The sequence below is a fragment of the Alligator sinensis genome, unplaced genomic scaffold, assembly GCF_000455745.1.
Source record: "Alligator sinensis unplaced genomic scaffold, ASM45574v1 scaffold336_1, whole genome shotgun sequence".
NCBI classification, from domain to species: domain Eukaryota; kingdom Metazoa; phylum Chordata; order Crocodylia; family Alligatoridae; genus Alligator; species Alligator sinensis.
Genome location: NW_005842917.1, coordinates 139,003 through 153,803, shown reverse-complemented (window position 1 = coordinate 153,803; position 14,801 = coordinate 139,003). Strand labels below are relative to the sequence as shown.

The 14,801-nt window shown below is 52.6% G+C and overlaps 1 pseudogene; it reads right to left on the bottom strand.

Moving 5' to 3' along the window:
* The window catches only part of LOC102377771, a 25,000-nt pseudogene that overhangs the window by 9,050 nt on the left and 1,149 nt on the right, over positions 1-14,801 (bottom strand).

The following is a 14,801-nucleotide window of genomic DNA, read 5'->3' as shown; positions in this document are numbered from 1 at the left end:
TCAGTGAAGATGTAAATTGAGGAATCAGTGAACTTACAATACACGTCCCAGAGACGAGCCTATACCCTGGGGGTCTTCGAAAGGCGACTAGATAATCACCTAGCCGGGGTTGTTTGACCCCAGCATTCTTTTCTGCCCATGTAACACGGCAGGGGTCGGACTTGATGATCTGCTCAGGTCCCTTCCGACCCGACCGACTATGAAACTGTGAAACTTCACTTCATCAACTTCCTGGATACAAAACATCATGGACTAAATATAGACGTTGGATTTACGACACATTATAACCTGCCTGACTTCTGACTCCCCAGGTATCTCTCCACTATTCTACTGCTACATTCACCCCCTTCTCCCCCACCCCCAGCCTCTCTCTCACCCACTGACTCCTCAATTTATACCTTCACTGACTGCTTGTCTTGCATGCATACCAGCCTCTTGCTTTTTTACTATTTATTCCATCCAGGAAAAGCACACACCAACTGCAGATGCTTCCTCAGCCTGATGAAGGGTTTTTAAACCCAAAAGCTTGCTAAGAATTTTTTTTCCAACTATTGAAGTTGGTCTAATAAAAGACATCAGATTCACCCAAAGAACCTTGTCTGCCTGTGTCCTTAGCCCAACATGGTTACAACTTACACCCCGTAACATATACACACATGCATATGCATATATATGCATACACACACATCCACACAGATACATATGCACACACACACACATATCTAATATAATAAAGGGCTTTGTTTGTCTGTTTGTCCCTAATGCTTTTGCCCAACTGCGCATGCACCGATTGACTGTGGGGCTGGGTGTGGGGGGGAGCAGGGCCAGCTGAGGTAAAACGGGAGCTCCTCCGCTGGCACAGCCTCCTCCTGCAGCCTCCAGTAGCAGCTCCCTCCGGCCACACTCCACACGTTAGGCCTCAGGAGGTCACAGCGATGGAGGAGGAGAGGAGGCAGTGATTGACTAGAGCCAAGGCTGAGATGGTGAGATTGAATGAAGCTGGAACGTCAGCTGTTCAGATGAGGTAGACAGCAAGTGGTGAGTATGCAGTGGGTTCGTCGGAGGAGGTGGGGCTGTGGACCCTTGTGGGATGTCAAGGCAGGTCGGTGATGGGGGCAGACAACCTGATGCAGAAGACAGCAAAGAAGATAGATGGTGATGGCAAGAGGCCAGGAGGATCAGAGGATGGGGCATGCAGCTGGGGAGATAGCATGGAAGAGGAGGCATCACTCAGGACAAGCCAGGGTATCAGCTGTGGGGGAAGGAGACCCCAGACGGACAGTGAAATTGAGAGTGAAAGCTACTTTATCGAAGGAAGGAGTGAAGGGATCTGCTACACTGTCTCAGGCGGCCTTTATGAGCCGCCTCAAGTCGACCTCAAAGACCTGAGCTGTGTTAGTGGCGTTTGACAATTTTAAACATTGGAATGTGACTTTCTGGTGGAGGGAGGCGTATGAAGCCTTTTGGCACTGTTATAGGGAAGTTGCAGATTGGGAAGACCTGCATGGGTTTGAAGTAGGACAAAAAGCGAGGGGACGAGTTTTGTTTTTCAAGATGTACATGGATTTGTTGGAGCTGGAGGATATCCTTCGGTGGCTTGAACCACGAGTGCAGTGCATGTTGTTTGACCGAGTCCTGGACCAATGGAAAATATGGGCCAGGGCATGGAGGGCAAGGGCTATACTGGAGGAAGCTCAAAGGAACCTGAGGGAGGTACATCACCTCCTGTCTGTTGTTACAATTGGGCCCCATTTGGGTTATCTTACCTATTATGGACAGCCGAGATGCTGCAGTAAGTGCAGGTTGGAGGGTGTGGCAGCATATATGTATATTTGTGTAGGTGCATAATAACGTGTGCATGTATGTAGAGATGTATGTATATGCCTAATGTCACATTAGGTGCCAGTGTAGGCCTCAATCAGCAGTGGATACCAGGAGCTCTTGCAGTGCCCTGCCTCATGCTTGTGGGCAGAGATAACAGAAGATGGAAGGAAGCAAGAATGACTTGAATGAGAGGGCTCCTTGTTCTCCAGAGCATGGCCCATGGGGATATAGAGCAATAAATGGATCCAAACCCACTCAGGGTGTCCTCTGCCCCCAGCCGGAGCATGAAACCTTACTGGCGTTGGACGGGGGCTGACAAGAGGCTCCATCTTGATTCTTGCTAATACCTGCTTCTTTCATTTCTTCTACCTCAGGCAGAAGATGATCCAAGCGCAGAGAAGACTCCCACACTGGACGGGTGCTTCTTTTTAACACATTTTGTGACAAGAATAGGGCTGAGGGGAAACCATCTCCTGCCCAGCTTGGACTTCCTCCTTTGGTTCAGGTGCATCTTTGAGCCTCAGGTACCTCTTCTGCACCACAGCATCAACCCCTCAGATGCATTTACACTGGTTTTGCCTCCTCTGCCCCTGCTGTTTGCAGTTTCTACAGCACGGAGCCCTCAAGTCCCCTGACAGCCCACTTCAGCCTTGCAGCTGCTGTACCACACCTGCCCCCAAGTTTTGCCCGGCACCACAACAGGCCATGGCTTACTCTAGACATCATGCTTTCCAGCCCTCTTCTCCCCGCTCAGCAAACCCAGCCGCTTTATTTCCCAGCGTTGGCAACAACATCCCGAGCTCAAGCACCCAACATCAATGCAGGATCTCTCATATAGGTGGGGACCTAAAAACCTGGGGATTGAGGGCTGGGAAGGAGAGGAGAAGCAGAGGAGGGCCTGCGTATTTCCCTCAGCTTTCCTGAGACAACTTCTTGGGCAGAGGCAGGGCCTGCTCCAGACCTGGTTCTGCTCAATGTCCCATGTTCTGTAGTGTGGATCAGCCCAGGCCCCTGGCTTTGCTGGGGCCAGGCAGGTCTTCAGGAATGCTTCTCAGGGGCCAGAGGAGTAGGTTTCCCTAAGGCAGGGCTGTCCAGCTGGATCACAGTCATTGCACCAGCCAGGAAGAGTTTGGCACTGCTCCAACTCTAGCTGGCAGCGTGAGCCTGCCCTCACCAGGCATGCAGATCTTGGGGCACGCACCCCGCTTGGACTCCCCGCCAGGCAGAAGTCACCCCATCTTCCCACCCTAGCTGGGCAGCACCTGCCCCTGCCTGAGTCCCACTGCTTTCCTGACCGCAGGGGCCTCAGTGTGCCTTCCCCCAAAACAGTTACCAACTGGACCCAGCTGCTCTCTACGCTGCCAGTCTGCACTCCTGGCTGCCTGTATGAAGCAATTATCAGCCACATTATCAGCCAAAAAAAGCCGACAGTAAATTTTCCTTATATCGGTGCCAGTCTGATACAGGACTAATGTATCGATGCACCTCTACTATTTTCATTAGAGCGGTAGTTATAGCAATAGGATTATTATTGGTATTTATATTATAGTGATAAATAACACTGCCAGACATAATAATAAGAGTAGCAGTTATAGTGTAACTCATCATCACTGCTACTTTTTTTATGTAGAGGCCTGTCCTAGCCTATCCAGGAAGTCTCAGCACAGCTCAGTGCATCCAATGACTCGGAGGAAGGATTAAAAACAGAAAACCCCCTGACACATGTAGCAGAAGTGGATGGGGGGCAGGAATCCCACCCAGCTGCATGTGGCAACCAGCAAAGCCTAGAAGCCTGGGAAGGACCCCTAGCACAACACAGGCATAGCTACGCCCAGATCACCCGCAACAAGTGGCTGTCCAACCTCATGTTGAGGCTGCTCAGTGTTGCTAATTCCACTTAAAAACACAAGCCCAATTCCACTTCTTATAAGTTACTTTACTTTTTTGAGATTCATGGGTTCATAAGCACCTCCACTACTTTATCTTGGAAGTGGGTTGGACTTGTTTGGAGCTTTTTAAAAAAAAGCAGTGCCACTTTTTTTCCCAAGACTTGGCAACGTTGGCTCCACGTTCCCACACCCAGGTGTCTCTTTCATAAAACTGCTAGAGGTGTTGCTCCCCACAGGGGATCCAGACCTGCAAACCCAGCTTCAGGGTGGTGCTGAGGTCCACAGAGAACCTGGAGGGCATTTCATAGATTCATAGATGTTAGGGTCGGAAGGGACCTCAATAGATCATCGAGTCCGACCCCCTGCATAGGCAGGGAAGAGTGCTGGGTCTAGATGACCCCAGCTAGATGCTTATCCAACCTCCTCTTGAAGACCCCCAGGGTAGGGGAGAGCACCACCTCCCTTGGGAGCCCGTTCCAGACCTTGGCCACTCGAACTGTGAAGAAGTTCTTCCTAATGTCCAGTCTAAATCTGCTCTCTGCTAGCTTGTGGCCATTATTTCTTGTAACCCCCGGGGGCGCCTTGATGAATAAAACCTCACCAATTCCCTTCTGTGCCCCCGTGATGAACTTATAGGCAGCCACAACTGCCTTCATTGATGTCTACTGTCTTTTGCAAAAATGGACCTTATAAAACTTAAATGAGGGAATAAACAATGCTGTTATCTTAAAAAAATCCTGCAAAAGACTTCAGTTTTAGAAAAGCAAGGCGTACTTTTTAAAGGGGTGTAGGTTGCAGCCGTGTTCATCTAAGGACACGGGCAGACAAGGTTCTTTGGGTGAATCTGATATCTCTTATTAGACCAACTTAAAAAGTTGGGGAAAAAAGGGGTTTTGAACCTGAAAGCTTGCTTAAAATTTTTTTTTCCAACTATTTAAGTTGGTTTAATAAAAGATATCAGGTTCACCCAGATTGTCTGTTTTCTGCCCATATGTCCAACCTGTCCAGGTCTGCTTGTAGTAGTTCCCTGCCCTCTGGTGTGTCCATTTCTCCCCACAGTTTTGTGTCATCCGCAAACTTGGACAGAGTACATTTCACTCCCTCGTCCAAGTCGCTGATGAAGACATTGAAGAGTATCGGTCCAAGGACCGAGCCCTGCGGGACCCCACTGCCCACACCCTTCCAGGTTGATACTGACCCATCCACTACGACTCTCTGGGCACGACCCTCTAGCCAATTCGCCACCCACCGGACTGTGTAGTCATCCAAGTCACAGCCTCTTAACTTGCTCACCAGTATGGGGTGGGATACCATATCGAAGGCCTTCCTGAAGTCTAAGTAAACGACGTCAACCCCTACTCCTGTGTCTAGGTGTTTTGTAACCTGGTCATAAAAAGAGACTAGATTAGTCAGGCATGATCTACCTGCTACGAACCCGTGCTGGTTTCCCCTCAGCATAATTTTTCCTGCTGGGCCCTCGCAAATGTGAGCCTTGATAATTTTTTCAAAGACTTTGCCAAGGATGGAGGTGAGACTGACTGGCCTCCATTTGGCATTGGAGAAGAGAGGCAGCAAACTTCCCTGGACCAAAAGGAGAGATGGGACACATAAGCCTAGCCTGTATCCGCACCCACATGTGTCTACTCTGCCCTGGGTCCAGTCTCTCTGTGTAGTGAGGCAACACAGGCAGCTTGAGCTGTGGGTAGCTCCTGGTTAGATAAGCAGGGTCTGACTGTTGTGCCCTCAAACCAAGCAGATCTCCCAATCTGCCTTTCCAGCTGACCCAGTGCCCTAGAGGGACCTGTCTCTCTGCAGTCACCCAAGCCTGCTTGGGGGAGCCATGGGGGACAGTGCTGCCAGAGCTGGAGCAGGATCCCAGGGTGTTACACCCAGGATGTCTTTGGCACCTTGTATTTTATTTGGATGTGTACAAAAGAAGACAAAGCCAGCTCCTCCCCAAGAGACATGGTGTATTGGGATACTAGTGATCAGGGAACATTCCCCAGATGACAACATGCTGCGTTTCACCCAGAGGATGTCCTCATACACTTTCCATCCTTCCACAGGAGTGGCAGGACCTGCCACAGGCTGCCCCTCCTTCCCCTCACCTGCATTTTCCCTAGAAAAGGCAATCTACTGTCTGCTGGCCAAAGGCTCCTTCCAAAGGGCGGGGTCCTTGCTGCACAGCAGTATGGGAGTGAGGCTTTGAGTGTAACCAAATCCTGCACCCGAGGGCTTGCAACAGTGTCTGGACCACAGTGAATCCTCAGCAAAGAGAGTAGGCTGGAAAGTGACAGGAAGATCTGCCCTGCAAAGGGCTCTGGGCCTGGGTTGCTTCCCATCTCACAGCTCTGGAGAGGGCAGAGTCCAGCCACAGGAATACCATGTCCAGTGCTGGGGCTTTCTAAACCGACTGCATTAGTGTCACGAAGGGCAGGAAGGCAGGCGAGCAGCAGGCACCAAGGGGTACAGAGTACGGGAGAGAGGCTGAGAAGCAAAACCTGCCAGACTGGGCTCAGGGGGTCGCAGCAGCTCCTTGCAGACCCGGATGGGCACAGGAGGCAGCAAAGGACAGGCCCTGGGGGGATATGGAGCCAGCTGTCTTGGGGAGGGCACCCTATTGGTAAGGTGCTTCTTCTCCCTGAGGGGGACCGATTGCTTTTAGAGAATGAGGAGGAAGGTACAGGTTCCAAGACTGATGCAAAGATCATCCCCTCACAGTGTCCCCAGTGTCTGGGATGGCCTCTTCCTGAGATGCTTCCTATTAGCCCCTTCCCCCAATCAAACCTTGGGAAACAGGCACTGGGCCCTTGGGTTCTGTGGTAGGCCCGCAGGTTGCATGAAAACTTGCTGCACTCCAGCAGCAGGAGGCTGCTTGCCTGAATGCACGGGTGGGAACAGAGCATGTAGGCATCTGGAAGTCCACCCTGCACTGCTGGTACAATTATGGATACTCCCGGGTGTGGATGCACCGGTGTTAGGGCAGTGGGGAGGAGTCATAGAAGCTATCTTCACATGCATAGGAATGATGTTGTTTCTCCCATGTGGATGCATGGGTGTCTGCCTAAGGGGGAGGATTGTCTGACTCTTTGCACACTCAGAGTACTGATGTGACTTATCTGGTGTGTGCATCGCTGGTGCTGGACCAGGTGGGTGGAATTGATAAAGCTCTTCCCACAAACAACTCTGATGTGGCTTCTTCCCTGCCTGCGTGGGCTGGTGTCGCATAAGATCAGAGGAAGAAGGGAAACACTTCACATACTGAAAAGACTGATGTGACTTCTCCCTTGTGTAGATGCACTGGTGCCAGGAGAGGTGGGATTTCATAGGCATTAGGATTGGAAGGTGTTAGATGGAAACTCATCCAAGCCCAACTTCTCTGTGGGCGAGGAGAACTGTGTGATTAACCACCAGCACTCGTCCAACAAAAAGTCAGAGGCTATGTTGACTACAAAACATCTACTAAGCACAAAGCAATTAATCAACGGGGATGGTGTTAGCAATAAAAACCTAGGATTGTAGACTAGCCCAGGGATTGACACGACACCTCATTCAATGAGTGACAGAAAGGCTTTATTTACTATAAGTATTTAAAATCAAGTCAAGTGAACCCAAACCAAATCAAAGTCCAGTAATTAGCTACAAGGTGATGATTTCTCACCGAACAGGCGACGAAGAGGTTCTATAGTTCCATTGTTTTAAATGCTCCATGTTCCCTGGCATTTTGCTGGTGGTTAACTCTAGGCCACAATCACTGCCAATTTTGAGTCATCTCGAAAAGAGTTCTGAGAGTCTGGTCAACTTGACATGAACAGATTAGAGTTTCCTTGATACAGAAGGGACCTCAAGAGACCATTAGGTCCAGCCCACTGCTCAAGGGGCAGGAAAATAGTGAAGCTCCTCACACACTCAGGGCACTGATGTAGCTTCTCCCCTGTGTGCATATGCTGGTATGTGGCCAGCTTGAAGGACTGGGTGAAACTCTTTCCACGCACAGAGGACCGATGTGCCTTTCCTTCTGTGTGGATATACTGTTGTTGTACCAGATTGAATGAACGGGTGAAGTTTTCCCCGCACACAAAGCACTGTGTGGCTTCTGCCCTGTATGGATATGCTGATGCTGGGCCAGGTGGGAGGACTCAGTGAAGCTCTTCCTATAACTAGAGCACTGATGTGGCTTCTCTCCTGTATGCATGCGCTGGTGTGGTGCCAGAATGAAGCAGGGGGGAAGCTCTTCCTACACTCAGTGTACTACAATGGCTTTTTCCCTGAATGGATGCATTTGTGTCGTGCCAGGTGGGAGGAACGAGTGAACCTTTTCCCACACACAGAGCACTGATGTGGCTTCTCCACTGCGTGGACACGCTTATGTTGTACCAGAGTGGAGGAACGGGTGAAGCTCTTCCCACACACAGAGCACTGATGTGGCCTCTCCCCTGTATGGATGCGCTGGTGCAGGGCCAGTTGGGAGGAAAAGTTGAAGTTCTTCCCGCACACAGAGCACTGATATGGTTTCTCCCCTGTGTGAAGGTGTTGGTGCAGGGCCAGGTAGGAGGAACGGGCGAAGCTCTTCCCACACACAGAGCACTGATGTGGTTTCTCCCCTGTGTGGATGCGCTGGTGCTGGGCCAGGTAGGAGGAACGGGTGAAGCCCTTCCCACACTCAGAGCACCTATATGGCTTCTCCTCTATATGGATGCGCTGGTGGTTGGCCAGAGTGGAGGAATTGGTGAACCTCTCCCCACACTCACAGCACCGATATGGTTTCTCCCCTGTATGGATGCGCTGGTGGTTGGCCAGAGTGGAGGAATTGGTGAACCTCTCCCCACACTCACAGCACCAACATGGCTTCTCCCCCGTATGGATGCGCTGGTGGCTGGCCAGAGTGGAGGAACTGATGAACCTCTCCCCACACTCACAGCACCAACATGGCTTCTCCCCCGTATGGATGCGCTGGTGGTGGGCCAGGTTGCCTGATTGGGCAAAGCTCTTCCCACACTCAGAGCAGTGATATGGCTTCTCCCCTGTATGGATGCGCTTGTGGTTGACCAGATTGGAGGAATTGGTGAACCTCTTCCCACACTCAGAGCAGTGATATGGCTTCTCCCCTGTATGGATGCGCTGGTGGTTGGCCAGAGTGAAGGAACTGGAAAACCTCTTCCCACACTCAGAGCAGTGATATGGCTTCTCCCCTGTATGGATGTGCTGGTGTTTGGCCAGACTGGAGGAACTGATGAACCTCTTCCCACACTCAGAGCAGTGATATGGCTTCTCCCCTGTATGGATGCGCTAGTGGCTGGCTAGATTGGAGGAACTGGAGAGTCTCTTCCCACACTCAGAGCAGTGATATGGCTTCTCCCCTGTATGGATGCGCTGGTGGCTGGCTAGACTGGAGGAACTGGAGAACCTCTTCCCACACTCAGAGCAGTGATATGGCTTCTCCCCTGTATGGATGCGCTGGTGGCTGGCTAGATGGAAGGAATATGTGAACCTCTTCCCACACTCAGAGCAGTGATATGGCTTCTCCCCTGTATGGATACGCTGATGCCGGGCCAGGTGGGAGGTCTGGGTATAGCTCTTCCCACACACAGGGCACTGATGTAGCTTCTCCCCTGCGTGTATAAGCTGGTGCTGGGACAGGTTGTAGTTGCAGGTGAAGTTCTTACCACACACAGGGCACTGATGTGGCTTCTTTCCTGTGTGGATGAGCTGGTGGAATGCCAGATCGGAGGAACTGTTGAACTTCTTCCCACACACAGAACAGTGATATGGCTTTTCACTTGTGTGAGTACGTTGGTGATGGGCTAAGTTTTGAGATTGGCCGAAGCTCTTCCCACACTCAGAGCACTGATATGGCTTCTCCCCTGTATGGAAGCTCTGTGCCAGATGGGAGGTATGGTGCCGTGCCAGATGGGAGGAATAAGCAATGGTCTTCCCACACTCAGAGCACTGATGTGATTTCTTCACTTCCTGGATATGCTGGTGCACCACCAGATGGGAGGAGCAGGTGCAGTTCTTCCCATCTTCAGGGCACAATGGTGGAAGAGCCTGGTGTGTGGGGCACTTAAGAGTTTTCTGGGCCTCAGGGCAGGGGTCTTGTCTGTCCCAGGTACAGGCAGGCAGCTCCTGCTTCCCTACCAGGCCCCCATCACTGCCTTGACTCTGATGCAGGGTCTCTTTCCAGCGGAACTTGACCTCATGGCTCTTCAGCTCCATGAATCCTTCCCTGTGCCCAGGAATCTCTCTGGACTCTGTCCTTTCTCCACTCTCACGCCCAAGGTAAGATGGCCCCTGTTTCATTGCTACATTCTTCCTTGACTTCTGAGGTCTCCCCTGGCTCTTGAACCATTGGTCTTCATCGTGTGTCAGGGACTCCATCTGGTCCAAACTTCCTGGGGAGGTCTGGGGTGGCTTCAGGTTTGCAGGCCTTTCTTCAGGATGCTGCTTCTCAGCTCTGCTCAGCAGCCAGGTGCCTCCTACATGGGGAAGAGAAACTCCAGGTTAGTTCCTGCCCTGTTGGCACAGGCCAAACACTGCGATTCTTTCCATTGTCAGGGGCCTACAAGCATGACTGGACCGTGGCACTTAATTTTTCTGAAGAGAACAAGGTCTTCCTGCCAAAACCCAAGTGCTGAGGTCAAGGAAGGGACACGTTCCTATGCCTGGTTAATGCTCCTTGTTTGGTGGAGGTCAGAGCTACACTCTCAGAGCTTCTGGCTCAACTGTCAGCCCCATCCTTTCAGACTCTGCTGGGAGAAATCCATGTGGGATGTGTGTTAGGCCAGGACCTGAATGGCTTCCTGCTCCAACAGGATCAGGAGACCAGGGGAAGAATCAGCATAAAGGAAGAAAGAGTCTCTCTCTAAGTACTGCTCTGTCCCACAGCACTGGCTGATCCAGGGGAGAGAATACCAAGCCTTCCAACAGGCTGGGCTGACACGCTCCAAAAGCCAAAGTGCATTGGTGAGACTGGTCTCCAGTTCTCACGCAGGATCTCTGGCAGTCCTGAGAGCAGCATCTGGTACCAAGATGGATAGCGTTGTGGTGGATTTCTAGGGCTTGCCTTAAGTTAGGGGTGTATGGGGAGAACGGCCTTACATTGGACCAGCTGATTCTCCTAGGTAGAAAAAGCCCATGTGGTTTGTCCCTCCTGCCTTCAAAACCTGCTCTGGGAGAGGAGAACCTAGAGATGGGGGTCTCTTTCCTGGGAGGAACAGGGCTGTGCCTTCTTTCTGTTTCGAGGGAAAGGTCTCGGGCTTGGAACAGGTTCATGAGACTTTCCATGGCTGATGAGGCCCACTTGGCGTGCACATCACCAATATCTGCCGTGGGACAAAGGCCTTGGCATGAACCTGCATGTGGACTCTCTCCCGAGTCCTGAGCTCTGTGACACTCACGGCCCAGAGACAAAACACAAAGGCACGAGTCATGGGGGACTTGCTTCCCATGCAACTTGAAGGCTTGTGAATCCCACCCACCTCGTGGAGCCATTCAGTGCAGCCCGAAACCACCATTGAACACCTCCTCGTTTCCAGGTCAACCTGACCAGGACACATCAGGCAGAGCCCCAGGCCTCTCTTTTGTCTTACAATAATGGCTACACGGAGCTTTGACCCACTATGCTGATTTCCATGGGGGACTACAAATCCCATCATGCCTTGGGAGCAGGTGCTAGAGAGGTATGGCTACCTTGGGTTTGAGGAATCATCTCTTACACTGCAAAACAGACAAAAATTTAAGACCATGGTATTCCAGGGAAGCCAGACCTGTGCCTGAACATCACAACCAGAAACTCTCTGTCCCTAGCAGTTGTAGTTAGGGGGACAAGAAGGGAAAGGGCAGGCCTGCAGGGTCCAGGCACTGTGGGAATGGAGCATTTCTGAGAGGGAAGTTGGGGCAGGGGACAGCCACAACTCACCTGGCAGGAGATCCTCCAACCTTGAAATGTCCCCCCGGTCCTCACCATCACAGACCCAGAGTTCCTCCTGTCCTCGTCTAATACGGTGGATTAAGTCAGGGGTGGGACCTTGATATCCTGTTTGGGGCAGTGGTTAAAAAGCATTCATGACTGGGTACTGGATGCCAAATAACCCAGTGGGATTTGGAGAATGGAGCCAATTAACTCTACTGGGGCCTTGAAGGACAAGGGAGGGTGGATATTTAAGATGCAAGAGAAGTCACTGCAGGGAGAAGCCTTTGATAGATGAAGGCCTTTGTCACCCAGGTGCTGGGGGGACAGTCACAGGAAACAAAGGACCCACCACTCTGAGGTATAAAAACCGGTGCAAGACCAAGAGAGCTCCCAGGGATGGGTGTGGAGATGCTGTGCCATGTAATGTGCTAAAGAGCATAAAGATGAAGATTTATTATTTGCAAGGCACTAAACTGAAGAGAGGCTGGACACACTGGTGGCTGGATAACATCGGTCTTATCAGTGTCATTCCAGGGAAAGGAATGGAAGTGAGTTTCTTCTCTGGGAACATTTAAAGGGAGGCCTAGCAGCAGTGAACAGAATCCAGGACAGATGACTGACCATGACACTTTTTTCTGGATGACAGGGTCATTCCCAACAGGGCAGAGAAAGGGAAGATTTTATAAGAACTGCAGGGGCAACAAAAGCAATCATCCCATCCAGTGGGAGGATCATGCCAGAAGCAGAGATGAACACAAAAGCAGGAAAATCCTGCAGGGTTTGAAACAAAGCTCTCAGGAGTCATGCATATGGACAAGAGAAAGCAGAAGGAGACACCTCTTGCAGCACGTGAAAGCCCACAATGTAGGAAGCGTCGACATGGTCTGTGCTGAGCAATAAAACCCGTGGAGCCCTTCCCTAAGAAAGTCCTTCAGGGAACTGGAGGGAAAAGACAGCCCTGCCCACAAGCCCGCACAATCCCCCTATCAGAGACCCTCTTGAAATGACAACCGTTTTTCACCAGTCCTGTACTGAGCCCACCTCTTTTTATCACTGTGACGGGCTTCTCATATGCAGAGGCATTTCAGGAGGAGACCACGACTTCTGTGAAGGGCGCAGGAAGTTTGGGAGCAGGTCTCTAAGTAAACACAGCCAAGCCAGAGCCTGTGGATATGAAGACTGTAGGAAGGAACGTCGGCAAAAGCTTGCAGGGATCCAGAGATAGAAGTCCCTGGATTCCTTCACGTGTGCACAGGTTGCTAGGGATGGAGATAACAAAACACTAATCCAGGGGTGGAGCTGAAAAAGAGGTCCATTTCCCTCTGCTGTGTCATAACCAAAGGAGAAGAAAGACAGCACTGACCGAACATGCTCGGAGCGTTACACATGTGGGACAGGACACACTAGGCAGGACAGGGCAGAAATCAGAACCATTCCCTGAGGAGGAGCTGGCAGTGAAATTTTCTGCCCGATGAATTGGAGATCACACCTACGCACTGAGAAGGGAAAGGGAGATGCAGTCAGGAAGGCATGACTGGATATGGAAGCACTGGGGGTTACAAGAACAGGAAAGACTCAGGTGAAGGTGGCCGGATCAAACAGAGCAGGAGATGTTGGTGTTAAAAATGAGAGAAGCATGATCAGACACGGAGCTGTGGGGAGGACGTGGATTTCAACCCCCAGGGAAAAGTCCACAAGGAGGAGAGCGCTGAGAAGCAGGGAGAAGACAGTAAGGGTCAGCGCTGACACGGCTGCAGGGAGAAGCAGGAAACAGCGTTACCCAGGGAAACGAGGGCTCGCCAGTTCCTCAGCATCTGGTCCCGGTAAAGCCCCTTGCCCCCCACCCCTCCGGGGTGAAATACCCAGCCACGTCCTCAAAGGCCTCCTGGAGCTGCAGGCACAAGCGTCACCCCATCAGCGTCACCCAGTCCAGCTGCCTCCAGCCCCCGCCGCCCTCTCCACAATCCCTCTGCGCAACACCTCTCTGCAGGCTGGGCCATGACACCCAGAGGTGCAAATTACCCACTTCTGCACTGACAAGGGATGTGGGCGAAGCCGTTGACGTAGGGGTCCACAGGTGCCCTGGCCAGGCTCATCACAGTTTACGTGCTCGGTCCTTCGAGGCGGCACCTTCAGAGTGAGGGGCTCCACAACTGTGGCCCAGCATTCCCGTGCCAGCACCCCTTGCTATTGGCATTGGGGTGAGCTCCGCCTAATGCTGCCTGGGTGTGGCTGCAGCTTGTCACCGGAGACTTGTTGCTTCTTAGCTCTTTTTGCTCCCCAAACTCTTGACAGGCCCCCTGGCTCCTCCCAAGCACGGCCCCAGCTGCACTCCCACCCCCGCTGGAGCTGTTGCCCTGCTCACCTCTGTGCTCTCCACCTGCATTGCCAGCTTCCCCTGCCCCTGCTGCAGTTGGATCCCTTCAGGGCTCAGGGAGCCCCTCTCCCCCAGCCTCCCTGGGGTACTTCTCGGCAGCTCCAGGTTTGCAGGCCCTTCTTCAGGAGGCTGCTGATGAGCTCTGCTCGTGGTTCCTGCACCTGTGGGTGGGGAAGACAATGCACGGCTCAGGCCGGGTGCTGCTGGCAGGGGAAAGCCCTGCTGTTGTCCTGTACTGGCCCGTGACTGCAGCAGCCGGAGGCTCTGGCGTGTGGGAGAGGGGGGAGATGGAGAACAACCGTTGCAGAACTCAGACCCACGCCCCAGCCCGCACCCGGCCCCTCACCTGACTCCAGGTCCTGCAGACCTCAGCCCCCCGCCCCAGCCCGCACCCGGCCCCTCACCTGACTCCAGGTCCGGCATGGGCTCCTCTCTGGGGCCACGAGGTGGCTGGTCCCGAGGCCCTGGGCTGTCCCGCTGCGCTGCCTCCTCCAGAGGCACATCCGCAGTTTGGGCCCGCGCCTGCTCCGGCCAGGGATCGCCGGGCTCCTGCAGCGCCCCAGAGGGCTGCAACCGGTCTGAGGCCACCTCCTCGGCCTGCACGCTCACCGCCACCTGGGGACAAGAGGAGCGTGTCACGGGATGGCTAGGGCTGGGAGAGATGGGAAGGCAGGAAACATGCCCCAGGCACACGGAGACGGGGTCAATAGCATCCACGATCAAGGTGAAATGGTTGGAGGTGGATTTTCTTGGCCTCTGCCTGCCCCAGTGTCGGTCTCTGGGCAGCGCAGCCCTGGCC